General features: G+C 41.5%; 1 protein-coding gene across 1 annotated transcript in view; it reads left to right on the forward strand.

Annotated features, from left to right (window-relative positions):
* Positions 1–5518: 5518 nt before the first annotated feature.
* PKIB (cAMP-dependent protein kinase inhibitor beta) overlaps positions 5519–5893 on the forward strand; it is a 54045-nt gene continuing 53670 nt past the window's right edge. The window contains exon 1 of the mRNA XM_042016985.1: positions 5519–5654. The gene's annotated coding sequence lies outside the window, so the exon portion shown is untranslated. The remainder of the gene's footprint in view (positions 5655–5893) is intronic.

Genomic DNA, 5893 nt, shown 5'->3' on the forward strand with positions numbered 1-5893 from the left:
ATTTTAATGGAAATACTGGTAATTAAGTAAATAAAACTAGCATTCCTACTGAACACCTTTCCCAATTAACATTCTCTCTGAGAAGATTTCTAAATGTCTCCAGAATGTGAGCTTTCCCCAAGAAAGACCACAAGTACTAAAGCTGCAAGAAGCTGAGACACAGATGATACACTTGCTTTTCTGTTTCTGTACCCTATTATAAGCCTTGTTGCTTTGGGTCACTTATTAGAGGCCTCATATATATAAAGAACGGGGAATCTGAATTTTTGTGTTTAATTGCACCTGACAAGTACTTGTCCCATAATTTGCACTTTTTTACCCATTTATGATTTTTGTTTCTACATTATTCTCTGAACATGTGGGCAAAGTGTCATTAAATAACATGTGGTGTAGAGCAAGTACTTCTTTTGTTTCAAACACACTGCCTAAGGATTTTATTCAGTACTCTTTTCTTGTTTTGTGAGACAGACGTTGAATCTGGATGACTTTCTTTAGTATGCTGTGATGGGCCTTTAAGTAGTTATTAATCTTTTTCATCTCAGGGTAGTTGAGACTCCTTGTAAAGGTCTTCACAGTTCTTTCCAGAAAGACCTTGACAGAAGCATTAATGAAATTTAAAAGTCTATAGAAGGTGGATCATTTACATATGAAGGAGTTTGATGAAGCCTCCAGGAGATGGGCAGAGGCATAGCTTCCTTCCACAAAAGGCATGTTGAGGCTTCCTCATAAAAATTATATGATGGAATGATACAATAGGATCACAGAATCATTTAGGTTGGAAAAGTCCCTTAAGATCATCTATTCCAGCCATTAACCCAGTCCTGCCAAGTCCACCCTAAACCTCATCCCTAAGCACCACACCTACACATCTTTTAAATATGTCCAAGGGATGGGGGCACAGCCACTTCCCTGGGCAGCTTCTTCCAATGCTGAACAACTCTTTTGGTAAAGAAAGTTTTCCTGATATCCAACCTAAATCTCCCTGGTGCAGCTTGAGACCATTTCCTCTCATCCTACTGCTTGTTACTTGGGAGAACAGATCAATTTCCCCCTGGCTACAACCTCCTTCCAAGCAGTTGTAGGGAGCAAGAAGGTCCCCCCGAGCCTCCTTTTCTCCAGGCTAAACAACCTCAGCTCCTCGCAGGGCTTGTGCTGCAGATCTTCACCAGCTCCATTCCCCTTCTCAGGACACAGTTCAGCACCTCAATGTTCTTGTAGTGAGGGCCCCAAAACTGAACACAGGATTTGAGGTGTGGCCCCACCAGTGCTGAGTACAGGGGGACAGTCGCTGCCCTGGTCCTGGCCACATTATTCTACATTATTAATAATTAATATTTTTATTATCCTGGCTGATACAGGCCAGGATGGTATTAGTTCAGAGTTATTCAGATGTCAAGTGATATTATTTTTTAGGTTCTTTTTAAGTGGGTTGTCTCAAATACAAATACCCTCTGGAGTACTTTTCAAGATTTTGTTCTTTTCTATTTGGTGAGTTAAAAAAGTATTTGAATGGCAAGTTTACCTCAAAGTTAGTGGGACAGTTGTTCAATATCTGATCTCTCAAGATACATGTATGTGAATTGGACTCAGGCAAGCTGATTGTGTTATCCATTTTCCTTATATGAGCTTTTTTTTCTCCTTCCAACCATTCAATATGGGATAACTCTGGAGACTTAATTTTTGTAAAGAAAGTGGATGGATATTAAAGACTCCAAGCTCTTTGGTAGAGAACACTATGGAGAAAGAGTTGCATTAGTACCTCTCCCATTTTTACCTCTCTGCCTTTTTGTGATCCTCTTACTCTTTGGGAATCCCTTCAGCTCTGCAGAACTTCCTCATTCTTGTGGTCTAAAGTTTTATGAGTAACTTTTATACTTGCCTTTAGCAAGTTGTTCTACAAACTCTTCATTTACATTTTTAAGCCAAATTTGTTTGAGTTTAGGATCTGTGTAAGCTCCCTTGTTTGCACATAACCTCCACTTCTGGAAAAATGTCTTCTGCCTTCAGATTAAATCTCTTTTATTTAGCTTTGTCATCTTATTTATCTAAGAATCTTTTTTTTTTTTTTCCCGCAATGAATATTCATTTATTTTTGCCTCTTAAGATGATGCTTTTAAGGAGTGCAAAATGTCAGCTTTCTAAAACCAGTGCTCTAGCCAGAGAGAGAGTTCAGACGCCTTTACTGTGGCAAGATTCTGCCTCCAGCTTAAATGGCAGCCTCAGCCTCTGATACACTGCAATATCTGGTACTGTGGCTGCTCAAATCCCACAAAAACCCAGCCCAGCAAAGGTCAATCCCCAGGGAAGAGCCGTTGGCAGGAAGTTTTCTACATGGCCCATCCAGTGAGGTGGCCTACAGAGAAGGATGCTGGTCCAGCAGCTCTGTCTTGGGGTGACCTTATGATGTGTATCCCATATCGCTGCCTATGCCCAGAAATTAATTATTGGCCTTTCTATGCCTCTGAACTGAGCCTGAGAGGGGGAAGAAAAAACTGAGCAAAACTTTCTCAAAGCAGTTTGAAACTTGTTCAAGGTCACATAAAGATAGCAGGTTTTTTTTTTCCCAGCTGGGGCAGGGGGGAGCAAGGAAGCACCAGGCTGGCAGCTTTTCCAGTCAGCTTTTGGCCAGTTTTTTCCAGTTTCTTGTTCTCTGGAGAGAGGCTGAGAGTTGAACTTTTCCTTCTCTGGAATTTCGGATTTTCTCCCTTTTCTACTGGACTGCCTGATTGCTGTAACATCAGAGCACATCGGGAGGACTTTCCACCGGGCACAGAGGGCCTGGCCCTGGCCCAAGCCCCAGCTCCGAGGAGACCAAAGGGAGGACTCGAACACTTTCCCAGGTTTTTCCTCTACAGCGAAAGGTTTTACCATTTAACATTATTTTCCTTTCCCGTGTGTTTGTTAAATAAATAGTTTTATCTTCTTCACTTTCCTTCGAGGAAAATTTATTTTTTTTCCCGAACCTGGTGGGGGGAGGGGTGGTTGTGCCTTCTCTCAGAGTATATATATATTTCTAAATTTGGCCAAACCGGAACAAGCTCCCCACTGCTCCCCAGATGTAATCCCCTTCCTCTCCTGGTTGTACTGCCACTGCCCACTGCAGAGAGCAAAATAGTCATAAAAGTCTGAATTCTGCCTTTGTTTCATTTTTACTTTATTTATGTCCTGTGTATCTTTAAAATTTTAGATGCCAAGTGGAACATGGGATGGTCACAGGCCTAGCAAGGATCTGGGCCACTGACTTCATTCCCTGTCTCCTAGGCGCTACAGTAAACCATAATCTTCTCCATACATTTTGCAACTGGAATTCAGAAACACTCATCTACAGTATTTTCCTCACTGTTTTGTTTCCTGTGATAGCAATTGAATTCATTAGAAGCGTCTTTAGGAATCCGAAACTCCCAACAATATGCATAGTATAAAGAAAGATAGGTTTGGTATGAATATTATTAAAGTACACTAGGATTTTTTCCTAATCCTCCAGATATTTAAAAATATAGAAACTGCACAGAGCTACAAATTAAAAATTTCTCAGTGAGGCTTACAAATACAAAATCTCTTTTTCAAGTGACATTGATTTTGCTACAAGAGAGGAGAAAATACAATAAAGAAGTATCAGTTTATAATAAAGAAATGAACAAGAAACCCAGTTGTGGATCTAAGTAGAGAAGCTCCACATTTCTGTCAAGGCATGCCCACAGCAGAAAATAAGTTGATCCCAGCTGCTTCAAAGCAGCTTTCCACTACTGAACCCCACTAAGGTATCTGATTCACTCCTTTGCAGAAATGGTTTTTCTCTCAGTGCCACACTGGGAACACACACATCCCTGAAGAACTCGTTGTCATGGAGTTGTCATCTCACTCATAGGCATCAGTGGCTCTTCCAGGCGTTCGTGTTGGATCTGATTCAGAGCGGGTGTCTGAAGTGCTCCACTCCAAACCCCACACATGAAATCCCACCTGCACATGGCATATGCCAGCTGCATCAGGAAAGGTGAGGAGCACATCCTACTACCTCAGAACTCCTACCACTGCCTCAGCCTGAAGGAATACACAGGTTGGATTTTCCCTCAGAAGACACACTTGTGGGCTAGAAGGATGTCAAGGCCTTCGCATGTTACCAAGCTAAGTGCAGGACAGGACCTTGGCAGGAATATGTGTTTGTCCTCCTTAGCTCATGTCTTCTCACACAAACCACGCCCTGAAAGTGACCAGCGCACTGAATTTCAGTTTCTGCTGGAAAAAGGATTTGTACTATAGATTTACATTCTGCTGAATGTAAATCTATAGTACAAATACTAGCTTTGTGAGAGAATAACTGCAGGTTCATTCTTCTGAATAAACCTTCCTCATAATCTGGAAAAGGAAAGACACCTACCAATTATTTTTGTCATTAAGGTAAAAATAGCAGTCATAAGAGGATTTTTTGAGAAATAAGCCATCTGCCCAAATGATGAAATAAATTACAAAGGGGCTAATCATTAAAGGAGATACAGTAAATTATATTCTAAGAAAAATATTTTAGAGGGAGTATTGGCAGGACTCCAAACTACAGCTCTTGTACTTTGAGAGGACATTTGGAAAGATCTAATAAAAGCGCAAGACAATCAAACAATTCTAAGCCATCACCTGAGTTATTTGGTGCTTAAAGTTCCCATTGTAAATAGGATTACTCTAACAACATGGCTTAAATAATGTTAAAAATAGATCCTAAGTATTCTAGGTCATGCCAGAAAAATGTAAGAAGTAAAACCAAGGGATTTTAGGTTCATGAAAGCCAACCTTATTTTCAAAATGGAATAAAATTCTAATCCTCTGTTTCTCTTTATTTGTTATGATAAATAAACATGATAAAATGCTTGAGATGGTTTGTAGTGTAAACACTGAAAAACACAGGTAAGATACCCACCTTTGTCTGCATTTGTCTAGTTCTCAGAATATAAATGGAAAGTTTCTGAGTATAAATGAAAAACCTCTGTGCAGATTCCCTTTTTATTTGGCTCTGCCTGCATCTAGGGAAATGGCTGGATGAAGTCTCATATATATATATATATGTATATATAGATTGACTGTAGTGATCACACACATTTCAAAATGGTTTAAAGTGATTTCAAAATAGATGGTCTAGAGTCTTTTGGTACTATAAAAGAAAAACAAACCAATAAATCCATTATAAAAATCAATGCTTTAAATGTCTAGATCTTTTAAAAAAGCTTTCAAAGCCAGTTAGATACAATGTGGTAGAATATGCCTGAAGATGTTAAATTTTGTGTTTCCACTGAAACACAGTCATTAAGATAGAGAACTTGCAGTATTCTTCACAGGGCACCATTTTAAGTGGAAAATGGTGAAGTGCTGATTTCAGGCCAAGGTTGGAATTTTTCAAATCCCTGCATGAAGGCATGTCCCAGAGGCCGGCAGCCTTGACAGAGGCGTGCAGAAGCACCACGGCCTCTCCCTGTGCGACGTAACAAGGTTCGGAGCCAAAAAGGGTCACATATGGCTACATCCAGGTGCCAACTTTTTGTCACACGCTCGCTGCTTTCGTCGGGCAGGAGTGGGAGGATGTCCTGTGTCATTTAGCTGGTGCAGTTTGAGGGACTGCAGCCAAAAAAAAGAGGAAAGAAAAGGGAGTAAAGTCAGCAAGGCCCCAGGTAAGAGCCGTTTTCCCTGTTGTTTTTAGGGCACCGGGACCTGCTCTTCCCCCTGACATCAGTTTGCAGCGGGACATCTCTGTGCGCTGTGAGGGCCACGGGGGACACGGACCCTCGGCAGGTGCGTCCCTCCGCACTCGCTGGAGGGGAGGGGGAGTCCCAGCCATGTCCCCTCTCCCGGCGGCAACGGCGCCTGAGCCGTCCCGCTCTCGGGAATTTGGGGAATGGTGTCCCACGCT

Source organism: Corvus kubaryi, unplaced genomic scaffold (assembly GCF_017639235.1).
Source record: "Corvus kubaryi isolate FWS band 111438036 unplaced genomic scaffold, C.kubaryi_AGA036_p1.0 split3-73, whole genome shotgun sequence".
NCBI lineage: Eukaryota > Metazoa > Chordata > Aves > Passeriformes > Corvidae > Corvus > Corvus kubaryi.